This window comes from Tachyglossus aculeatus, chromosome 9 (genome assembly GCF_015852505.1).
Source record: "Tachyglossus aculeatus isolate mTacAcu1 chromosome 9, mTacAcu1.pri, whole genome shotgun sequence".
Lineage (NCBI taxonomy): Eukaryota > Metazoa > Chordata > Mammalia > Monotremata > Tachyglossidae > Tachyglossus > Tachyglossus aculeatus.
Window position 1 is genome coordinate 15,489,356 of NC_052074.1, and position 25,611 is coordinate 15,514,966.

The window sequence follows — 25,611 nt, forward strand, 5'->3', positions numbered from 1 at the left end:
GAAGCTGAAGAAAAGAGGGCATCATCCAGGGAGGATCGTAAGGCTAGATGTGTTCCTCCCCACCTCCTAGTCTGTTAATCCCAGGGAGGGTGCCGGAGAAAATCAGCTTCTGTCTGCCTTAGCACTCATTTTAGCGTTTAGCCCCTAGTAGGTTCTTAATAAATGGCATATTTGCCAACATCCGTGGACATTCACCGACACGCAAGGTGGAGCTATCATCCCCAGTGAGAGATTCTTATTACAGCCAGCCTTCCGGCTATTTTCCTGGCCCCCAATTTTTCTTAATCCCAGTCACGCCAGCCTCCCTTTCTCCATCCCTTTCCCATCCACCCACACCGTCCACTGTCGTGAACTGCCCAGGGCCCATTAGTGTCAGAAACAGACCCTGCCACGCCCCTCCTGTAAGCTTGAGAACAAAGCCGTTAACATTTGCATCGTGGAAAAAACATGTGGGAAACGTTAGGCTTTTGTTTTTCAAACTGCCATGCGAGGCCCTCATGGAGCGTATTCACATTTCGCTCCAAGGCCTTCTTCAAACGAAGGACCCGATCCCTGATTGCTGCATGCCAGATTGGGCCATCTGCTACCGTTGCTTCGTACAGTCCGCGGCTCGGCTACACCATTTGAGGTTTGAGTTTTACTGTAACATTATGTAAGTTTTTCTGCCCACTCTGCTTGGGGTCAACCCACTTCAATTCCCTATTCAGTAATTCCTGGGGAAGATTCATGGAAAGAGTAAATGAAAAAAAAATCAAATACTTATGCACTTCATGAGTTCCAGGCGGGAGCAGTCTTTTAGAGGTACCATCCACTTCTCCTGCAAATCCTTCAAAACCTGAACCTGGTTGAATAAGATAGGATGGTGGTGAGTGTGGCAGAGAAAAGTAGAAAACCGGGCTATTTCTGAAGGACTTGTCTTTTTTTTTTTTAGAAAAAGACACATCAGGAGGCTTTAAGGGTATATTGTTCGTTGTTTCCTACTGAATGATTTTTTTCCTATATTTAGTATTTTGATGGGGCCTTCCAGAAATTTTCCATCTTAAGCCTGCAATTCACCGATATTCAATAGATCTTAATTATCTAGAGAGTGGAGGGATTCCGTCAAAAGTGATTCAATGTTTTCCAGCACACTAGCAGTAAGACAATAAGCTTAGTACAGTGCTCTGCACACAGTAAGTGCTCAACAAATGTGATTGAATGAACGAATGAATGATAAGCAGCATTAAGGAGAGGTAAAATCTGCAGAAATTCTTTCGTCCCGCAAAAACTAGAAAAACGTAAAGAGTCAGCTACAATGTAAAGAATACCTCCTTTAATTGTGCCACTGAAACACAAAGCATCTGCCATAACTATTAGTTGTAAATACCATGGTGCTTGCCAGGAATTCTTTTAAAATGTTTATGTCCACATTAAAGCTATGAAAAAAATTGTTCCAAGTCAGGAAATCGAATGCCTTCCTTTCGCCCTCAAGAAGCAGAATCCTGCAAGGAAATGAAGAGAAAGGAAAAGCAAAAGCCAAGGGAATGAAAAGGAAAAATATTCTCCTATTAAACTAGTTGGTCATTTATTTTCGTTCAATCACTTTCTCCAGAGTTAATGCTGTAGGTGTTGGGCAAAGTCAGAACAGCAAGTCGTCCTATTTTAAGAGAAAGCTTTCTCTTTAAATGTCACTGTGCTACGAAGTCTCCACAGGCCTGTGTCTTAATGGAAATGATAGCAGCAGAGGTGCTGTGAGCAGAGCTAATGGAAATATAATGAGCTTCCATAAGTAATATCAACAAAAACGATAGTGCTAGCGTCTCAGGGCCGAAGAGCCATGCTCATTAGCACGTGCGCGTGCCCAACGGTTCCGGGGCCTGACTAGGGCAAATGAGGCAGAGAATTTCCCGACCAGACTACAGAGTTTGGCCGCAAACACCTTCCCTCCTCCATAGGGCTCTTGAGGTAGTAAGATGTGAGCCTGACAACGAGTGATTCATTGGATGGCTCTGCCCAGGGCTAGAATAGTTTTGGAGACATATTTTCTAAAAACTAGTCCAAGTTCACTCTGAATCTGGATGGGGCAAACTTCCCTTTAAGGACTGATTTAGATAAACATTAAGGTTTAAGTCATGCAGGCAAAACCATATTTTTTTCAGTCGTTGCCCAGAGATCTTACCTCCGAGCCTGAATCAAGAATGAGGGTTCATTCCAGACACCTTATCGACTGGTAGCTTTTCAGCCTTCCTCACCACCTCCGCAACTGGTCCCTAAAAGCACCTTTCCTCCGGGGGGCCTTCCCTGATTAATCCCTAATCACCTCACCCCATGGAGAAAGGGGCTTATGTCTGATTTGATTATCTTGCATCTACCTCCCTGCTTGTAATACAGTTCATGGCACATGGTAGACACTTAAAAAATACCACAACTATTGTTATTTGCTAGGATTCACGTATCAGAAATGGAGGGAAGTTGTAGGTGTAATTATGACTGAGTCAATCTGAACTGAGTTGTTAAAAATTATGGGGCCTAGATCTACTTCAAACTGTTGTACAAGTAGCAGTAATGGTATTCAATCATATAGGCTTATTCATTCATTCATTCAATCGTATTTATTGAGCACTTACTGGGTGCAGAGCAGAGCACTGTACTAAGTGCTCGAGAGAATACAATACGAGTAAAAATAATAATAATTATAATTATGGTATTTGTTAAGCACTTATTACATTTGATAAGTGCTTACTATTTGCCAGGTACTTGATCCTTGTCCTCTTGAATATTGCAATAATAATAATAATAATAATAATAATAATAATAATAATAATAATAATAGCATTTGTTAAGTGGTTACTATGTACAAAGCACTGTTCTAATAATAATAATAATAATAATAATAATGGCATTTATTAAGTGCTTACTATGTGCAAAGCACTGTTCTAAGCGCTGGGGAGGTTACAAGGTGATCAGGTTGTCCAACGGGGGCTCACAGTCTTAATCCCCATTTTACAGATGAGGTAACTGAGACACAGAGAAGTTAGGTGACTTGCCCAAAGTCACACAGCTGATAGGTGGCGGAATCAGGATCAGAACCCGCAACCTCTGACTCCTAAACCAGTGCTCTTTCCACTAAGCCACACTGCAATCTATTAGGGGAGACAGATATTACCCTCTCCAGGATTTTCTTAGAGTTAACCCTGGGTCAATACTCTAATTCTGCCCCAGACAGCCTCGAACCATCTCCAAAGCCCAGGAAAACTGGTGGTGGGATGTCAGGGTGGGGTTGGAATGATTGGCAGCGAGATTGGGACTAATACCTTGCCCGGGCATAGGTTTTCAATCAGGTTGACTCTCAAAACAAGCAGAAGGACCCAAACAAATAATTCCACAGACTGATTTCACTTCCCTGAACTAATATTTTCCAAGAAATTCATTCATTCATTCAATCAATTGTATTTACTGAGCACTTACTGTGTGCAGAGCACTGTACTAAGCGTTTGGGAAGTACAAGTCGGCAACATAGATGGTCCCTACCCAACAACGGGCTCCCAGTCTAGAAACGGGCTCACAGTCTAGAAGAAATGAGAAGTGGTGTGGCCTAGTAGAAAGAGCAGAGTCCTGGGATTTAGAGGAAGTGGGTTCTAGTCCTGGCTCTGCTACTCACTTGCTGTGTGACCCTGGGCAAGTCAATTAATTTCTCTGGGCCTCCATTTCCTCATATATTAAAATGGGCATTCAATACCTGTGCTCCATCGGCTTCAGACTGTGAGCCCCATGTAGGACAGTGACTGTGTCTGAACTGATTTTACTGTGTCTACTACCAGAACAGATGGAGGTGGGGTGTTCTGGGAGAGATGATGATGATGATGATAATAATAATAATAATAATGGCATTTATTAAGCACTTACCGTGTGCAAATGTGTCCACGGTGATGCCATGGGTCAGAGACGTCTCGACTGCAGAAGACAAGACCTTAGTCCTTAGTAAAGTGCTTGGTACATATTAGTCCTTAACAATTAACTGTTATAGCAGCGTGGCTCAGTGGAAAGAGCCCGGGCTTTGGAGTCAGAGGTCTTGGGTTCAAATCCCCACTCCGTCAATTGTCAGCTGTGTGACTTTGGGCAAGTCAATTAACTTCTCTGTGCCTCAGTTACTTCCTCTGTAAAATGGGGATTAAGACTGTGAGCCCCCCGTGGGACAACCTGATAACCTTGTTACCTCCCCAGCGCTTAGGACAGTGCTTTGCACATAGTAAGCGCTTAATAAATGCCATTATTATTATTATTATTAAATTATGACAAAAAGACTAATTATGTCCTCCTTTTGTGAGACTGGCACTGCAATAGTCAATGATCAACAGTCAATCACTCAATTCTATTTGCTGAGCATGTATTGTGAGCAGAGCACTATGCAGATATTCCTACTATTTGGTGGTAGCTGAGATCCTGAGAAAAGTCAGGTGATGAAAAGAATTGCATGGCGTGATATTGTTTCAGAGGTAGATAAAAATTGGTGGAGTGGGGGGAATGGTTAGAAAACATTTGAAAAAATACCCACCTTCTTTCACACCATGTGAAAAATGATGAAGGTTGGAGAACCCCCAAAAGCCTTTTAAAACTTGGTTCAAAAACTGTACCTTATATGATCCTTTCTCTGACACTTAACCTACATTTGCCAGTAACTCAGTTGCATCTTAAGGGAGACCAATTTGCAACTTTTTAAAATCAGTTTTCAGGAAATAATGAATTTTCAACAGTTGCAATGGTTACCTTTTCAATGTTAATGAGCAGTATTGCTCCTTGATCCTGCCATTCTTCTTAACCGGTTTTAGAAGGAATTTCTGAAAGAGCTACATTCCACCCTGCCCTATGACTTGGGAGAGCACAGTTCTCTTCAATTTTTGTTCAGACTGCCCTGTTACATGACTGTTGTAGACATATTTTTCTCATGTTTCACTTGGTATAAAATTAGCGAAATTGGCAATTGAAAAATAATTATAAGATTAAGGCCCAGTATTTTGATCACAAATCCTGCAATTTCAAAATGGAAAAAAAAGCATTTCCATTTCTGCTTCTTTCCCTTCTTGAATAAACCGGATCATATTTTCCACTTGTGAGCAGTTTGTTAGTGACTTCTTAATGGATGTCAGGAAATATTCCACTAAACAAATGGCAAGTGCCAAAATTCTTTCAGGGGTGGAGAGGAAGGAATCAGAACAGTGACATTCATTGTATGGGTCTACCCAGTTGAAGGAAAGTTGAAGGAAGATCTGGGGGTAATTTAGAGGCCTAACTTATTCAGTTGCGCTGTCTACCTGGAGTGAATCAACAAGAAAATTGTACAGTTCTCTACTTCTCTTGGGCTATGCAGATGCAGCAATGATACAATTTGTAACCCTGTGGAAGTCTCCTATATTAACAAAGACTCCATCTTCATTTTATTCTTGGTTTGGATAAAGTGAGCCCCCAAATCCAAATTATGCCGGCCTAAATCTGCTTAGTTATTCTCTTCTGAAATCAGGGAAAAACTTTGTTCCTGCAACAAGCTGTAGCCTTGGCGGCATTAAAGGAAAGAAAGTAAAGTAACTAAAATGCCAATCATTTGGATATTTGATTAAGAGCAGTATTATTTTTAAGTCACTGTTGTAGCTTTTATATATAAATTCTAAATTCCTCCGTACTCTCTTGTTCATCATATTGTTGTTCCAGAGGACACAGCGCTGTCTTACGCAGTTATTACACATTTTCATTGAGCAGATATATGTATATACATGTATATAACTTGATGGACGTATTAGGGAATGTTCCTCTCCATTTGAATCTATTCTGGGTCAAAACACTGATGCAAGTAGCTTTGGAAAGATGTGGTAATGTGCATGCATACAGCATGGGTCAGGGCTTAAAGCTGCCACTATGCTTCCCTGCCTCAGTCTCAGCTTTGCTGCATGTTATTGAAGTTTGTGCTTCTTTGTGGAGAAGCAGCATGGCTTACTGGATAGAGAATGGGCCTGGAATTCAGAAGGACCTGGGTTCAATCTCAGTTCTAGCACGTCAGCTGTGTGACCTTGGGGACGTCACTTCACTTCTGTGGGCCTCAGTTACCTTAACTGTAAAATGGGGAATAAGACTGCGAGCCCCATGGGGGATAGGGACCTGAGTAACTTGTGTCTACCCCAGTGCTTAGAACAGAGCTTGGAATATAGTAAGCGGCTAACAACGACCATAATTATTATTATTTGCCTCTTTACAGTATTATTATGGCAAAGCAACAAAGAATGGCAAGGGTATAAAGCACTATTCTAAGTAACCAAGAATAATATAAAACTTTGTATCAAAACAAGGTGGTTTCTTGAAACCATTTTCTCCCTAACCCACTAGTTCAATCTATCAATCAATCGATCAGATTTGTTGAGCACTTACTGTGTGCAGCACACTGCACTAAATGCTTGGGAGAGTACAACACAACAATATAACAGACACATTCCCTTTACGCAGTAAGCTTACAGTCTGGAGTCTAAAGTCTACAGTAAATTGATTTCCAATGTATCAGTGGTTATTGTAACAATTTTCTTGTGTAAGTTTGCTTTGGACAGCAAACATGTCTACCAACTCTTGTTATATTTTATTTTCCCAAACATTTAGTCTGTGCTTTGCCCACAGTAAGTGCTCAATAAATACGACTGCTTGATTGTATTCTCCCAAGCACTGCACTGTGTTCTCTGCACACAGTAAGTGCTTAATGAATACCACCGATTGACCAATTGATTGACAACAAGAAGTTCCCTGCTACATTATAAGTTCCTTGAGGACATGAGCCATGTCAACTTATTCTACCATATTCATTCATTCAATCATATTTATTGAGTGCTTACACTGTGCGCACTGTACTAAGCACATGGGAAGTACAAGTTGGCAAGTTACCATACTCTCCCAAGCGCTTGTTACTGTACACTGCACACTTGAAGTAGTCAATAACTACTGGTGATTGATTGATTCAAGAACACAAATACCATGTTATAGCAGAAATGATTGCACAATTATACTAGCGAGGTTCAGTCCCACAGACCAATTGAACTTACCTATCAATCAGTTAATAAATGATAGTTATTAAATGCTTACTGTGTGCAGAGCACTGTACTAAATGCTTGGGACAGTACAATCCAACAGAACTGGCAGACCTACTCTCCGCCCACAAGGAGTTCACAGTCTAGAGAGACTGGCAACACGGAGCAGCAGGAAAGGCCAAGAAAGTTAACGTGGCAAGTGATTTTCCCAAACCAGAGGTCGCGACACACAAGACCAATCAAGGGGGATCAGAGCAGATGAGAAAAAGGGATTGGGGTGTGCGTGTGTATGTGTGCGTGTACACAAGTGGATGTGTGCATGTGTGTGTATGTGTTTAACTGAGATAGGGAGTGAGGCCAACCAGCAGCCAAAGGAAGTGAGAGAGGAGTAGTGGAGCAGAAGCAGTCACACGCAGAATATAGAGAGATGAGGTAAGTACAGAGGAGGTCCATCTCTTAGATTCCCCACAAAATCTTCCAAGTTTTCAGTAATACTGCTATGGACTCAGGCATTAGACTGTTTCCCTGAATGCTGCTTCTGAGATCCAATGTTTAGAGCAGACAGAATGGTGAAGAAGGGAAAGGGTCAATTTTCTATTAACACAGCTGTCAACTGTTTATACTGGCCTCATTTTGTGCTCAGAAAGTTTCTCTACTACTATTTTGGAAAGGGTCTGCACAAAGCATTTTTCTGCTTTCCAGATTCCAAAATACTCCAACCCAACCACCTGTGTATGCAATTGGTATGGTTTTTGTGTTAGAGTCCTTGCTTCATCTAGTCCTGTCACTTGTATTTTAAAACCCAAAGAGATCAAGTGGAGCAGGTTAGAACATTAGATATCTGAAAATCACAATATGCTACATTTGTGGTTCACAGGAGATCCTGTGTTGGGTATAAATTTCATCTCCTGAGACTCCAAACAATAGGAAAACTAGACAAAAAGGAAAACATAAGACAAAACAGTATTTAGATTGTAAACTTTCCGGTGTTTTAGAAGTGAATGGTTTACAGATGTATACCTTTAAATGGCATTTACACTTCGGTTGTTTTCTTAACCTCATTGCCCATCTTATAATAACCTTCTTCTCATGAAAAACAATACTAAGTGCTTTATGCCTCCATGCGATAAAGAACCCATTTCCCCTAAAATACAGGGAAAGATATATGATGACCCACGTGATAGTCCAAATGTTACTATTGGCTTCAAAAGTGGAATACTTTGATTTTGTCTAAGCTTTAGTGTTTTCATGCCATAAATTCTTTCAGGAAGAAAATAGAACAAGCATTTGAACTCACTCTTCTACTTCATGCTTACCAAGCCTTCTAATTAAATGATTCTTCCAACATTTCCAGCAAGAAATATCGGTGTGTTGTAACATTTTACAGCACAGTACCATTTCTTTGAAATTGGAATTTAGCACCAGATGACATGCCTTGAGCTAGATACTGGAGTTACCCACCATACTATTCAGTAGAACTGATCCAAAAGGAGACTGGCCACCTTATAGTAAAAAAAAATTAAAAAATAAAAAAAATTCTGGCAGTAAATCTTCCATAAACCTTTGTGAGTGTGGCACTTTTCCCTTGATTCCCCAGGTTGCATCTGTGACAAACTGTAGTACATCATCAGTAGTCAAATATGTGTCTTTAATGAATCAAAAAATCTCCACAGCTCTTTAAATCCTGGAAAACAGTCACAATCACTGTCTTAGGTAATAAGACGTTGGTTTATCAGAAACATCTGCATTAAGTAACTTGTAGTCAGGGATTATGTCTACCAACTCTATTGTACTGTATTTTCCCAAGTGCTTAGTGCAGTACTCTGCACATGGTAAGTGCTCAACAAACACTGTTCATTGACATCCCTTTGGGCATGAGTTGGTGATTTTTATTTACCTCACAATTCGTTAAAGATGAAATGTGCCTTTTCAAAACCCACCTGAGGAGAAATAAGAATACTGTATCCTTTCGAGTATTTTTTTCAATGGCCTGGAAATGCTGCTCTATTAAAAAAAAAAAAAGAAACAAATCAAACTGAAAAAAACTGGTTCCCAGTTAGTGCCAAATTGTCACTAATTATTTCACCTCTGGTAACTTCACCATCAAGAAAGAAAAGTTCAGTGTCTGTATCTTTCTGACTCTGTTTCTACCCTCTCAATCATGAGGGAGGATTCCTTAGTTATAATTATTGTATCTGCACCAGAACTTAGAACAGTGCTTGACACAGATAGAGCACTTAACAGATACTATAAAATAAAATTATCCCAGAGGTTGGCCTGAGGTCTTTACATGGTTGTTTAGCAGTGACTGAGGAGGGGGATTAGGGCTTTAAGAAGCTGTCTCTGTCCATTCCCTAAGGTTGTTGTGGCAGGAAATATGTCTACTGACTCTGTTATATTGTTCTCTCCCAAGTGCTTAGTACAGTGCTGTGCACACAGTAAGTACTCAATAAATATGATTGATTTATCTTTTTCCCAGACTAGGTGTTTGCTCCCTTTGTTGTTCATTCATTCATTCAATCGTATTTATTGAGCGCTTACTGTGTGCAGAGCACTGTACTAAGTGCTTGTTGACATTTGGAGTGTGAGTGCCTATTATCTTTCCGAAACACCATGAAAGTGCATTCTTAATTATTATTATCATTTATAATAATAATAATAATAGCATTTATTAAGCACTTACTATGTGCAAAGCACTGTTCTCAGCACTGGCAAGGTTACAAGGTGATCAGGTAGTCCCAAGGGGGGCTCACAGTCTTAATCCCCATTTTACAGTTGAGGTAACTGAGGCACAGAGAAGTTAAGTGACTTGCCTAAAGTCACACAGCTGGTCAATTGGCGGAGCCGGGATTTGAACCCATGACCTCTGACTCCAAAGCCTGTGCTCCTTCCACTGAGCCACACTGCTTCTCGATTGATCAATCAGTTATATTTATTGAGTAATTACTGTGTGACAAATGATGCCTCTAGTGAGTGGAAACATACACACACTCGCACAAATAGACACAGCAACTTTAGAAACTTCTTTTATAGAACGCGTTCATGGTTCACCTGCACAAACCCTACAATAGCCCTGAATGGGTTACACCCAAAACACCACAAAATGTACTGATGTGGTTGAAAACCATTAGAACCAAAAGATCTTGAAAATAAGTCATTATTGTATTAATTTCAGATCTGCACTTGTCCCAAAGGCAGTAAATACAGGTGTATACGTTTTCGGCATGCTTATACAGACAGACTCTTAAATGAGATAATCCTTCTCCCAGAGCCTAGAATTTACACCATCCTGATTCAGATGAAAGTACGGCCACATCAAAGCTCAGAGGATGAATTGGCAGGGGTGGCTAAGTGTACTGATAACCATGGGAAAAGGATCCATTGCATCCAGTTTCCGTGAACTAGGTTCCTGCACATTAAAGAGTTGGGATGTGATGGGGATGGAATCAAATTCAGTGTTCATGAAGTTATTATTATTGTTATTATACTTGTTAAGTGCTTACTACTTGTCAAGCACTGTTCTAAGTGCTGGCTGGATGTGCTGCATTCATCAAGTTCGACACAGTCCCTGTTCCATATGGGGCTCACATTCCTAAGGAGGAGGGAGTAGGATTTAATCCCCATTTTAGAGTTGAGGAAAGTGAGGGACAGAGAAGTTAAATGACTTGCCCAAGGTCACAGAAAGCAATAGATAGACCCGGGATTAGAATCCAAGTCCTCTGACACCCAGGCCTGGGTTCTTTCTACTAGACCACGCTGCCTAGTTGTCTAAGGAGTTGTGCCACTCAGTAAGAAAAAAAGTCAGTGACTGTGTTATCCACTTTTCCCTGTTCCTCTAATTCTCCTGTCCTCTGCTTATTTCTCCAGCATCATCGCCAAACAGTGTTACTGAGAGCATACACACTATATTACTTTGGAGTTCCCAACACTTAGGCTGTGATGATGCTGATGATGGTGATGATGATGATATTGGTATTTCCTTTGGGAATGATGGATGAGTCTTGGTCCTGAAACTTCAGGTCTGAGAACCTACTTGAAGGAATTGATTATAGCGCTGGTGGTTTACACACCATTCATTCATTCATTCAATCAGTCGTATTTATTGAGTGCTTACGTGTGCAGAGCACTGTACTAAGAGCTTGGGAAACACAAGTTGGCAACATACAGAGACGGTCCTTACCCAACAACAGGCTCACAGTCTTCCCCACCAATCTTGTTCTCCCTGGGACTTGGAATACAATCAACCAGTGGGAAACCAGGAGCCCAAGCTCCATTGCAAAGGTTTTTCATGTGCAGGATCCATTTGTGGGCAAAATGTCCACTCCATAGTACTCATGCTCTATCATGGCCCCATCAGTCGTATTGGAGGCTGGCATCTTTGCCACCCACACTGGCCACCTATTTTTCAGGGTTCTTGCTGCTCCTATCCAACTCACAGATCAGTAAAGCTACCTTGTAGTCAGAAGCCAGGACCGACAGGCAGAACCAGGACCAAAATCCAGACCTGTATTCACTTCACTGGACCACAGCAAGGATATAGATCAAACAATCAATCAACCATTCATAGTTTTGAATGCTTCCTGTGTATAGAGCACTGCACTAAGCACTTGGGAAAGTACAATACAATAGAGTTGGTGGACATATTCCCTGTCAACAAGGAGCTTACAGTTTAGAGAGGGCTTACTGTTTAGACTCTGAACAGTAAAGCAGTTCTCAGACATTACTAATAATTCAGGGTTGGCTAGACCAAACAAAATATGTGGGCAACACAAAAACACAGCGCAATTAGAAGGATTTCTAAAAGTGATTAATTTATTCCCAGAGATTGGGCAAGAAATCTTCTTGGGTGCCTGAAAGCTGCTTCTATTGGGATTCCGGTCAGATTTCTGGTGGTGGTTTTCATTTTGCACTGGTCCAGTCAGTTGTGGAAAAATCCTACCTAATATTTTGTTCTTTTAGGGCTTCTTTCAACTGTTTGCCCCTTGGTTTTTAAAAATGAATGAATCATAATTAATTAAATCCCACACCCTTATATCATGCTAAACCATTCACAGGTAGAGACACACATACAGTACTTTCATTAACCAGTGTTGGAGAGATCAAATCAACAGTAGAGATGAAAACAAAATCCAGTAACCCCAGGAAAACACTTGTTCCAGAAAATGACTTCCTGGGAGGGAAGCCAAAGCCAGGAACAGAGAATAGTGGGATGATATGCTTGAGGATACATGCTTGGAGATGTTTTCAGATATGCTTGTAGATAATGCTTGCAGCTATTCACATCAAAATTTGCTCTAAATCTTACAAGCATTCCTATCATACTGACAAAGGAAAAATTCTAAAAGCTAACTTAAGTGATCTTGATCAGCAAATAGACAAATCAAGTAAGAAGCCGAAATTCAAAACAGCGCATTTTGATTACTTCTTAGTGGACATATTTGCCTGGGATAGGCATATTTGGGTGGGGGGTGGATGTTTTCTCAGCAGAAAAATACAATTTCAGCTTGCATCCCATGAGGCAAACCTAACGAAAGCCAGGTTTGCCCTATTCCATGAGCTCAACCTAACATCTTTCTGTCCTCCCAAGAAGACTGCCAGCAATTAACATGAGTAAAACTCCCATCTTTTATATTTTATATGATAAAGATGGAGTAGTTGCAGTAATAAAAACATTTATCCAGCACCCACTGGGTACACTGCACTGTGCTAAGCACCTGGAAAATACAAAAAAAAAGAGATAACAAAGTCTCTGCCCGAAAGGAACTTATATTCTAGCAGGGGCTTTTAAGAAGAAGCAGATAATAATAATAACAATAATAATAATAATAATGGCATTTATTAAGCACTTATTATGTGCAAAGCACTGTTCTAAGCCCTGGGGAGGTTACAAGGTGATCAGGTTGTTCCACAGTGGGGGTCACAGTCTTAATCCCCATTTTACAGATGAGGTAACTGAGGCACAGAGAAGTTAAGTGACTTGCCCAAAGTCATCAGCTGGCAATTGTTGGAGCCGGAATTTGAACCCATGACCTCCGACTCCAAAGGGCTCTTTCCACTGAGCCATGCTACTTCTCAGTTGCCATTAGGATTCCCATACAGACAAAATTTGATCAGCTTTTCCCTCCCCTCCGCATCTGGTTTTTTTCCCCCCAATTTTATTAACAGGATTTTCTCCCCACAGGAAATTGAGGGAAGGAACAAAAATCTAGTATTTGGGGTCCCCATTGCATTTCTACATTTGGCACACTGAGGCAAACTAAGAGCTCATCTCAACGTTTTAAGTGGAGAATGCATCAGGAAGAGAGGGATGCAGGGTCAGAGGTTAAATTAAAAGAAAAAAAGCTTCAAAGAGTTGAGCAAGAAATGAATGAAAAAAATAGTAATTTAAAAGACAGGGAGTGTCCTAATTTGAGTTCAGAGGCTTTATGACAGTTAACCAAATGGAACAGAACTTTTTAATTTGTTCACCTACCTCAGTGTTGAAACAAGACTTAATCGCTGATCATTTCACAAAACATAAAGTATCAAGATGAATGTCAACCTCCTTTTCTTGGGATCGTCAAAAATAGACCTAACCAATCTTACAGATAGAAACAAAAATGTTTCCATCCCACAAAATTTGCATTGCCCCGACTTCATTTACCAATGCTTCCCATCGCAGCATGCTTTCCCTGCCAATAGTTTATGATTCAAAACCTCCCTTGTTCCTTGACAAGTTCAGTCTGTTGATGTTCCCTAGAATATTGTTTCTCCCTCTTCATCTATGTATCTCTTCGTTCCCAACAGTTGGAAGACTGGGGAAAAGCTATAAGCATGAACTTTTGTTACAGGTGAGAGTGCCTGAAACAATGAAATACTGTTAAAGAAAAAGCAGACTGGTCTTCTCTTAGCGAATATCTTCTGATAAAATCTTCTTAGTGAAAGAATGAGAAAGTCCAAGAATCTGAGAAGCAAATATCCTTTAATCAGTTTTCCTAACCTGTGTGCTGGCAATACCATGCAATGCTGCTTTATGCTTTTTAGCTTCCACGTGGCAACCCAGAGATGATTACACTTCCATAATGCTTAACATGCTAAATGTATATGTCATTTCTAAACCACTTTTGACTGTTGGAGAAAGAAGGATGAAATCACTATGATATTTCAACTGACATAAGCCTTTAGGAATTTTCAGATTTGTTTTCTGAAATGGCAAGGGTGAACTTCATGTAAAATTATATTTAGGAATTCATTGTGATATCATTCATTATGCACATACTCAGGCTCAATATGAAGTTTGTCAGTAGGCCACAAGCACTGGAAATAAGTTCAGCTCTACACATGTTCTTTTACTCACTAAAACTGATGGCTATTTACCAGTGAAGAGGTCAAATAGAGATATCTACGGCAATTACATTCATTTGCGCCCAATTATATTCCACTCCACAATTCATCACTCTCATTTTCTGGTCATTAGATATAATGGGTTCTAACATACATAGATTAACATATTTTTATATCAGTCAAAATAATTTTATACCATTTTCGGGAGTGGGGCTTCATGAGGTTATGAATTTACCTATGTGGATTTCTTTCTCAAATTTTTAGAGATCTTTGACCTTATCTACAAATAGGTAGTACCTTTAAGGTTCTGGGAGGGCAGAGGGGTTGTTTGTTTTTTTACAGAAAACAACCTGGAATGATTGCTTAATGACTAATACTTTTCCCTAATTTTGTGGTGATTACTTGTTTTCCTTTTTTTGTAAAATGGAAGGAATAGGGCCTTCAATTATTAGTTGCATTTCAGCTAATAAGTACAATCTGGTGGTAACAAATTAAGAAAAATGGGTGTGGTATAGAGGGAGAGGAGAAAGATAAAGGAAAGAGAGAGTGGGAGAAGATATGGAGGGAGAGAAAGGGAGATAAACAAAGAAAAAAAAAGCCTGCCTATTTCCCCCCTAAATTCTAAATTTAAATTTCTGGGAATCCTACCACTCCCCACCCAGTCTCTAGGCTAACTGCCATCAGGGGATGACAGTGACTCTAATTAATTAATCAACCAGCCAATCCATCAAAGGTATTTATTGAGCACTTCTAGTGTGCAGAGCATCCCATCCTGACCCCAAACACCACTACCATAGTTTGCTCTGAAATCAAACTAATCTTTGCTCAAGATTCAGTCCACCTAAACTAACTAAAAAATCCATTACTTCTCAAGAAATAATGAAACTCCAAAATGGTGATTGTTTCAAACATCAACAACATTATCAACAGCACTGATTGCTTCCTATGTTCAGTGCTCTACTATGCATGACATCTAACCAGGAGTAGATTAAAGATGGGAAGAACTGGATCCATGCATTGCTGTCTCCAGGAAGATGGATACTAGGAAGTATCTGCTTAGTTGTATTTGATATTTTCCTCTTGATTTTTTCCTTCTGTCCATGCTTCCGTTTTGTTGAATGGGCTGGCATTCCTTGGATAGAGCGGGCCTGTGAGTCAAAAGGACCTGGGTTCTAATCCTGACTCTGCCACATGTCTGCTGTGTGACCTGAGGCAAGTCACTTAATTTCTCTGGGCTTCAGTTACCTCATTTGTAAAATGGGGATTAAGACTGTGAACCCCATGTAGGAAAGGGTTTGTGTCCAACCTGACTAACATGTATCTACCCCAGTGCTTAAAACAGTGTTTGGTACATAATAATAATAATAATAATAGCATTTATTAAGTGCTTACTATGTGCACTGTTCTAAACACTGGGGAGGTTACAAGGTGATCAGATTGTCCCCCAGGGTGCTCACAGTTTTAATCCCCATTTTTACAGATGCGGTAACTGAAGCACAAAGGAGTTAAGTGACTTAATAATAATAATAACAATGATGGTATTTGTTAAGTGCTTACTGTATGCAAAGCACTGTTCTAAGTGCTGCGGAGGCTACAAGGTAATCAGGTTGTCTCACGGAGGGCTCACAGTTTTCATCCCCATTTTACAGATGAGGTAACTGAGGCACAGAGAAGTTAAGTGTCTGCCCAAAGTCACACAGCTGACAGTTGGTGGAGGCGGGATTTGAACCCATGACCTCTGACTCCAAAGTCTGTCCTCTTTCCACAGAGCCACGGTGACTTGCCCAAAGTCACACAGCTGACAAGTGGTAGAGCTGGGATTTGAACCCATGACCTCTGACTCCAAAGCCCGGGCTCTTTCCACTGAGCCATGCTGCTTCCCTTAACACTTAAAAAGTACTATTATTATTATTATTATTACTATTGAGATTGCAACTTTGAATGCAGGGAGTAGCATTTAAAGGGAAAATCAAGTTCAGCATTTACCCAAGGAGGCCTTTAGCCCTGCCATGGTTTTAGTGAGGTCTCCGGTTGCAGAGCTTCCCACTAATCTCTTGCTTCTCTGTCGTTTTTGTCTCTCTTCACAAGTGTGCATGAATTCCTCAGGTCAAGATCAAGCCACGGTTATTTTCAGGAAAAATAAACCAGTGGAATTTCATATTTTAAAATCCTTAGGCTCCACTTTATAAGCAAGAGGAATATTTTTCCATTTTGTTTTAAATGAAATGGCCAATTCCAGCTTATAAGTGATCGAATAGAGCGAACTCTTCCACGTTCATTTCACTTCAGTGATCTCTGTTGTTTATGATGTCTGGTTTCCAAATTTTCTCCCATCTAATTTAATTGAAAGTTTTAAGCCATGCAGGATTTTTATTGTCTCTGAAATGCCTTTTCCATCTCTGGTCTCATTGACATCCCACTTGGATCTGGACCGGAAACTATCTACGGATAAAAATGGCTATATGGAAAATGATCCAAAAGCATAAGTTGTGGTCATCACTAGCCATTAACACTTCTTTTCTAAAGTTAATTTTGGAATTCAGTAGCCTTTCAATTGAGTACATATCAATATAAGTTCAAAAGAAAACTAGGGCTTGATATTTATTTTTCTTTGGCTAACAGTATATTCACAGATGGTGTGGATATCTTGGCATTCCAAACTATAGCATCTCTATTTTTGATTTTCTGTCTTGGAAATCTCCCTTGTGGTTAAACCACATTTTGTACACTTCCCATGATTGACATTCGATCCTAGCTTAGCCAAGCATAAGGGGGTTTGCCACATGACACATCATCAGAATAGCATGAATTTGCCAAGAAGTAGGAAAAGATAGGGTTTCAACAGGAATGTAGAAAATTGAGATCACAATAAGTGAAGATACAGAAAACAACAAGGAAAATAATAGCATACTATCGAAAAATATGCTGGGGTTAACTTGTCCAAAATCATTTAGGTTCTGACTTAAAAGGAGCTTTCAAATGGGGATATTAGTGTTATCTAAACTTCCAACATGATTGCAATCATATTTTGAGCTTTGCTTGTTGGGTAGGGTATTACCACATCCATGCCATCAAGGGATTTTCTTCTTAGAAGAGGTCGTTTCATCACTGATTTTCAAAATCAGTGACTCTATTATGGAGAGTCACTGAGCTGAAATGAAAATCAATGATCATGAGTTTGGAATTTCAGCAATGCAACTTGAAAATGACTGTAATGGCTTTTGTTGAATTTTGAAAATGGAACAAAATATTAAAATATTGCATTGCTCAATTAAATGTTGTAGATGTAAATGTTGTAATTTCAATATTATGAATACAGCTACATCAATTGATTTTGAGTTTGACTGATCTACATAATATAATTTATCCAGATATTTCATACATAAAAAAGTCCAGGACTTCCTAATTGGGAGTTACCCAAGCCAACCAGAGCCAATCAAAGAAATTACTAGAGGTGACATGGACAGTAATACTTTGTCCTTTACATATATATATATATATTTATTTATAAATTTATATATGCATAAATCAGCAGTTCAGTAAGAAGCAGCATAGCTTAGTGGAAAGAGCCCGGGTTTGGGATTCAGAGGTCGTGTGTTCTAGTCCCGGCTCTGGCACTTATTAGCTGTGAGACTTTGGGCAAGTCACTTAACTTCTTTGTGCCTAAATTACCTCATCTGTAAAATGGGGCTTAAGACTGCGAGCCCCACATGGGACAACCTGATTACCTTGTATCTACCCCAGCTCTTAGAACAGTGCTTGGCACGTGGCACTTAACAAATACCATCATTATTATTTAAAAAAAACACTTTCCATTGTCTTGCACGATGTTGAGAGGGGTAAGCCCAGAAAAGCTATAACAATTTCAAATTGAGAATGTAAAAACATGGAATTAAAAAGAGTGTGACCAAATATTCAGAAAATGTTGCTATTCCTAAGTTAATCGTACAGCAGTTGTAAAAATGGTGATCGAGTATCTACAAAGAGCAAACTGCTGTACTAAGAGTCTAGGAAAGTTTTGCACAAGCAAAAAAAGATACACCTTCTGCCTACAAAGAGCTTGTGATGTAAAACTAATTATAATAATTGTGATATGCATTAAGCACTTGGTATATGCCAAATACTATGCTAAGTGCTAGGGTAGATACACGATGAACAGATTGTAGTGGGCTCCCATCTAAGAGGGAAAACAATATTTTTAACCCTATTTTACAGATCTGGAACCTGAGGCCCAGAGGTGTTAAGTAACTTGCCCGAGGTCACACAGGAGAGAAGTGGCAAAGTCAAGATTAGAACCTGGTATTCCTGACACCCAACTCCCTCCTCTTTCCATTAGACCACAATGTCTGCTCACAACATGCAAGATTGTGGAGATTTTATTCTCTCACTAAACATCTGTCTTCTATATGTATAAGGTGCATTGTACCGCTATCTGGATTGCTGGTGGTGAGAAAAGTCCAGAGTAGCAAGTTTCCCCCTTCTAGACTGTAAGCCTGGTGTGGGCAAGGGTTGTCTCTCTTTACTGCTGGATTGAACTTTCCAAACACTTAGTACAGTGCTCTTCACACAGTAAGCCCGCTCAATAAAATAAGATTGAATGAATGAATCTGGGGGACTCTGGGATGCTACCTGCTTCTCCATTCCAGGGTTCCCTTCCTCCTGCAAAAAAATCTGAAAAAAAAAAAAAACCAAAACACAGAACAATTGGTAGCAGAACTGAAAAACCACAGAATAATCTGTGCTTCGGATTTAACAGATTCTTTAGTGAGAGATTGGATTATCTTTGGGTTTACAGATAGTGCACTACAAAACAGCCAGTTGCAGGAAAACATCCTCTCTAGATAAGGCTTCAGATTCGCAAGCAGCAGGAACAGGGAAGGCCCAATTAACTTCTGAAGTGCTAAACATTCAAAGGGGACTTTCACAAATTAGGCTGGAAAGAATATGGGCTGAAAAATTCACCTTTTAGGGTTGTATTAATCAGCATAAAAGCCATTTTCAAGCAGAGGGAGGCTCGAAACAGACTAATGGCACATCTTGGTCCCATGCTGTGGTGATGCAGGCCTAAGCCAGTCTCCAACACTTCACACTTTGCAGATGATTCCATCTTTCCCTCTTCTCCTCTGAGGGCATTCCAATCAAGCAATCCAAGGTATTTATTGAGCGTTTACTGTGTGCAAATCCTGCACTAGGCTCTTGGGACAGTACAATATGAGAGATTTGGTAGACACATTCCCTGCAGGGAAGGTTTCCATGCAGGCTGGCCCAGTGGAAACAGCAGTAACTGTGTGAGTCAGGAAACCAGGTTCTGGTCATGGCTCTGGTACTTAGCTGCTGTGTGACCTTGGGCAAATCACTTAACTTCTCTGGTCCTCAGTTTCCATGTCTGTAAAATGGGGATAAAATACTTATTCTCCACCCTCCCCCCACCCCTGACCAAACATACACACATTTAGACTGTGATCCATGTGGAAACAGAACTTTGTCCAATCTAGTCAGCTCATATCTACCCTAGCCCTTAGCAGAGTGCCTGGAACATAGAAAGTGCTTAATGAACACCATCAAATTATCATTTTACAGAGTGAAGTAATGACAACTGGGCAAGAGAGGTGTGTCTGCTCAGACCTGCTCACCTACTCAATTGTCCCACCTAATTAAAAAAAAAAAAAAAAACCTAAACCTATCAGTAAAAGTCCTGGGATCTATTGTTTCATTTTAACTGGACACTGAAGCTAATATTAATAATTGTTAAGTACTTAATATGTAACAACCACTGTGTTAAGCACTGGGGTGGATAAAAGATAATCAGGTCAGACAATGTCCCTCTCCTGCATGAGGTTCAAAGTCTAAGGGTGAACAACAATAGGTATTGAATACCCATTTATGTTGCCAACTTGTACTTCCCAAGCGCTTAGTACAGTGCTCTGCACACAGTAAGTGCTCAGTAAATTTGATTGATTGATTGATTGATTTTACAGATTAAGAAAATGAGTCATGGAGAAAAGTTCAATGATTTGCCCAAGGCCACACAGCTTACCAGAACAAGAATGTAGTAGACTGAAAATGAAACCAAAATGGAGTTCAACAGACATATATACTCCATGTTCCTGAGTAACAAAAATATCCGTGAAAGGAAGGTATCTTGCCAACACTAGGCAAAAAATCACCCCGTATAAGCTACTTGTCATCATGATGCCTAGGGAGGTGCTTCACTTTGGGTTTGGCAGAGTATCAGAGTACTCACTGTGAAAGACCATGCTGCCCTAAATATGAAGCACTCATTGAAACATATCAGGATTTATCTCAAAGACTAGGATGCTTATCTGGTAATCCTTCCCATTATACAAGCATGAAGAAAAGTGCCTTTTAGTCTTTGTGATCACTTAAAGCAGATTAGCAAACTCAGGTTTCAGAGATGAAGCAGATTTCACCCACAACTACAAAGAAGAAATGCAGGAGTTGAAACTACTGTTCTGCCAAGTGAAAGAGACGCTTTTAAAAAGGAATAATACCAAAAAGCCCTCAGAGACAGGAAATCCTTTCGTATATTCTGTAGCTAGCAAGGCCACTTCTGGTTCTGCCTTTCCCAGTCTTACAGATACCATCCATCAGTCCATCAGTGGTTTATGTTGAGCACTTACTTCGAGAAGAGCCCTGTTCTAAGTGCTTGGAAGAGTACAATGTCAGTAGACATGATCTCTGACCTCAAGGACATCATAAATGTCATACAGCTTTCATACCTAGATTATGGTTCGGCCATTCAAGGCTGGGGCTAGAGCATTAGGCAAACAAGCATGGCCTTGAGGAAAGAGCATGGGCCCAGGATTCAGAGGACCTGGGTTCTAATTCTGGCTCCGCTGCTTGTCTGCTGTGTGACCTTGGGCAAGCCCCTCCACTTCTCTGTGCCTCAGTTCTCTCAGCGGCAAAATATAGATTCAAAACCTGTTCTCTCTCCTATTTATACTGTGAACCCCAAGTAGGACCTGATTATGTTGTATCTACCTCAGTGCTTCCCCTCTCAGGGTTGCAACGGAAGAGTTTCCAGTACTTTACCAGTCTTGACTATGGAAGGAAGAGCCAAGCAGAGGCATATCCATTCCATTTCTAGCTCGGGCAGTGGCTAGCGAGTGGAAGGCAATCTGCTACAAGTCAAAACTCACCTGTGCTGGGCAGCAGCAGCATGGGAAAGAGTCGAGGGTGGAGACTCAAGCTTACCGTGTGGAAGGAGGCAATGGTAAACCATTTCCTATTTTTACCAAGAAAACTCCATGGATACACTACCAGAACAATTGCAGATGGAGGTGGGACATTCTGGGATAGATGTGTCCATAGCATCGCTATGGGTTGGCGATCACTCAACAGCATAAGACAAGACCTCAGTGCTTAGTACCGTGCTAGACTGTGAGCTCGTTATGGGCAGGAATGTGTCTGTTGTTATAGTGTACTCTCCCCAGTGCTTAGTACAGGGTTTTGCACACAGTAAGCACTCAATAAATACAATTGAAAAAAAAGTGCTTGGCATATAGTAAGCATTTAACAAATACCACAGTAAAGGGGTTGAAATGGGGCAAGAAACCATTTTCGTGCATATTTGGTTAAAAGGAAATTTTGGTCACTTCTTGCTCTCACTTCTCAGTTTCTTCATAAAACATGAAAGGAAAGATCCCTATGGAGAGCACTCCTTGTATCTTATTAACAATAGTAACAAAGCTTTAATCTTACAGGGTAATTCTGGAGTAATTACTTAAGGAATGACAGCACTGAAGCAAAATTCATATTTTCAGAGAAAATGTCTAACTTGGTTTTTAGCCGTGAAGAAAGCCATTTTCTTGGCCTTGGTCCTAATTACATAACTATCAGTCTAAAGCCTTTCGTGTAGTGGTTTGAGAGCATAAAAGAAATTCACAGTCCCACCTACAAACTTAACTATCTTTATGGAGAAGTTATCATTGTTATAGGATATTTTTATTTAAAGATTTTTCATTTGCTGAAGATGTTTTAGGGAGCTATTTAACCTTGCACTGATGAAAAGATATTTTCAAACAATAGATAATTTTATAACTCTGTTTATGTAATGACCCTGGCAGCAGAATTACATGAGACTAAATGTTCGTGACAACTTAAAGAGAAAGCATAAAACAGAGAAAATGGGATGAGGGAATGCATGGCAATAAACCTTATCTGCTTCCAATTGAAGATATTTCAACTGAGAGAAAAATTATGGAGAACGCCTATAAGAATACTGCAAACTCAAAAACCAAGTAAGAATTACTTTAAACGCCCTTTTAATACAACCATAGACTTTGTTTTTGTAGCTAAAACATTTAGGGAAACGCATACTATTGAGTTTGGTTGGGTGGGATGAGTCTAACCAGTGATTCAAATGAAATAAAATCCTTTCATGCGATCTTTTTTACCACAGTCAGTATATTCCCCAGACAGAAATATAGCCTTTCAGATCCCATCTAAAAACACATTCATTTCTTAAGCACCAGCAGTGTTCTCGTACTTCATGATGCTTCTTTTCCCCTTCAAATATTGTCTTCACACTTAACTGACTACTATAGTGGAATGCAGTTTTGATGAAAAATAGAAGACAAAAATAATTTACTGTATCATTTTGCTGAAGACATGCATGGGGCTAGGCTGCAGCCCTCCCTCCAAAAATCCCTTTAAATTTTATTTTTGGGTAAAGATCCAGAGTTGTGCTTTTTGAAGGGTAAACTTTAATCAAATAATAATAATAATAATAATTTTGGTATTTGTTAAGCGCTTGCTATGTGCAAAGCACTGTTCTAAGCCCTGGGGGGGATACAAGGTGATCAGGTCCCCTGTGGGGCTCACAGTCTTAATCCCCATTTTACAGGTGAGGAAACTGAGGCACAGAGAAGTGAAGTGACTTGCCCAAAGTCACACAGCTGACAATTGGCAGAGCTAGGATTTGAACCCATGACCTCTGACTCCAAAGCCCGGGCTCTTTCCACTGAGCCACGCTTCTTCTCAATGACAGTATGTACTCAGATTGTTCTATATATAATACACATACAAGTTGGCCACATTCTGCCTGTAAATTACCCCTTGGATTAAGTTAGGCACTGTGGGAGCAGTATTCATTTTTTAGGTCAGTAAGGGGGCATTTAGTGCATTAGAGCAATAATGGAGTAAATGGCTGGAATGGAAAGACCTTCATACATCTTGATTATAAGGTTCTAACCTGAAAGCAGCTCCTCTCCAAAAAATGTGGACTGTTGCATAAATAGTGCCATTAAATCATAAAACAGAATTTTAAAACCACTACTTCCTTACATGTGACAAATATAGATAATCATTGGCTTTTTTCATTGGAGTGTCTTCAAAGTTGCAGAACAGAGTTAACTTTCAAGTTCTTTTTTTTTTGAAACTAGATCAAATGTTCTCTGAGAGGCTAAATTTTAGTGAACCTTGTCTTACATTTCCCAAAAGACTTTATCTATGGATTAACAGATGTAATGAGAAAATAATTTTACATTTCCAAGCTCCTACACTATAAGATCCCTTGACGCTAGAGATCATGTCTACTAATGCTATTATACTCTACCAAGCACTTAGCCCAGTGGTCTACACACAGAGAAAATGCTCAATAAATACCACTGGTTGATTGAAGCTCCTGAAATATTTTGCCAGTGAATTAGGTGAAAGGTTATGGAATTCCCTTCACTATAGGTGTTTAAGAATAGACTGGGCAATTATTTTTCTCGAAATTTGCCGAAGGGATGCATAGAGTGGCACTTGTCCAGATGGAAAACTTTTCAGGTATGTATGGGATGCCTTTTCCCTCTCAGGGTCATATCTGTAGAGTTCCCAATACTCTACCAGTCTCAGCTACAAGAAGAAGAGTCAGGCAGAGGCATATCCATTCCATTCCTAGCTTGGGCAGTGGCTAGAGAGTGGAAAGTAATCTGCTACAAGTCAAAACTCACTTGTGCTGGGCAGCAGCAGAAGCATGGGAAAGATTCAAGGGCAAACACTCAAGCTTACTGTGTGGAAGGAGGCAATGGTAAGCCACTTCCATATTTTTATCAAGAAAATTCTATGGATACACTACCAGAATGATTGCAGATGGAGGTGGGGTGTTCTGGGAGAGATGTGTCCCTGGCATCGATATGGGTCGAAGACGACTCGAAGGTTTAAGACAAGACTGAGTTTCATTATATTTGTTTTCAATGTTTTTTGGCATCATTTTCCACCCCCATCACTCCTATAGCTGAGTTCCATGGCTTCGGTGCAACATCAGAGATCAAGGGAACCTGCAAGGGGAAAGGAAAAGTTCTAGTATAATTTGGGGCTTGTGGGCCTCCCCAGAGAATTTGGTGTGCGATTTGTTAATTGCTTACTATATGTCAAGCACTTTACTAAGCACTGGGGGTAGATACAAGATAATCAGTTTGGACACAGTCCTTGTCCCACATGGAAATCACAGTCTAAGAGGGAGGGAGAATGGGCATGTAATCCAGGTTTTACAGTAAACAGGCCCATAGAGAAGTTGAGTGACTTGCCTAAGAGTGAGTGGACTAAAACCCAGATCCTCACTAGGCCATGCTGCTACTCTAGGTCTGTGGGAAATCGGTGAACTCACAAAATTGACTAATGAATGAATATCACGTGTATCCACTGGTCTGATATTCATAAGGGCCATTAGTGGCCATGCTAGGTGTAGGTGACCTCTTTAAAGCACCTCAGGAAAAGCAGTGATCCGTGGTTTATGAGTTAACAGTGTCCTGTTTCTCACAGGCAAGTTGGCACTCAACAAAGGTTGGATAATAATAATCATCTTTTCTGTTGCCTAATTCTCACTCCTACTTAAGCAGCTCAGTTGTTTCTTATCCACAATCACTCTGGAGAAGGAGCAATAGCCCTTTTGTTTACTGTCCCCATGGAAGCCTTCCAGGTTGTTAAATGATGTCCGTATCTGCAGCTGGCCTGAATTATGGCTTAAAACAGGGACTCTAATGCCAACTAAAGCCACTGCAATAAGGTTGTATTGACAATGCTAGCCTCTACATTATGTTTCTAGAACACTACCCACGAATCCTGATGTCATAATAAGGAAAACCCAACCCAAACCAGGATCATTTATAGATTTCCTGAGCATTTCAGATAATGAATAGGCATATTCTTGACACTTTTAAATGGCTTATAACAATGAACTCCAGAGCGGGCCAGGATTGAAACTTTTTGGAGGTCCGTGCCAGGAAAAAGACGGCAATCC

At 40.2% G+C, this 25,611-nt stretch overlaps 1 non-coding gene across 1 annotated transcript; it reads left to right on the forward strand.

Annotated features, from left to right (window-relative positions):
• The first annotated feature begins 24,174 nt into the window (after positions 1-24,174).
• Positions 24,175-24,312, forward strand: LOC119932735. Its single transcript, XR_005452474.1, has one exon. It is a non-coding gene; the product is annotated as a small nucleolar RNA SNORA7 (small nucleolar RNA).
• Positions 24,313-25,611: the final 1,299 nt, after the last annotated feature.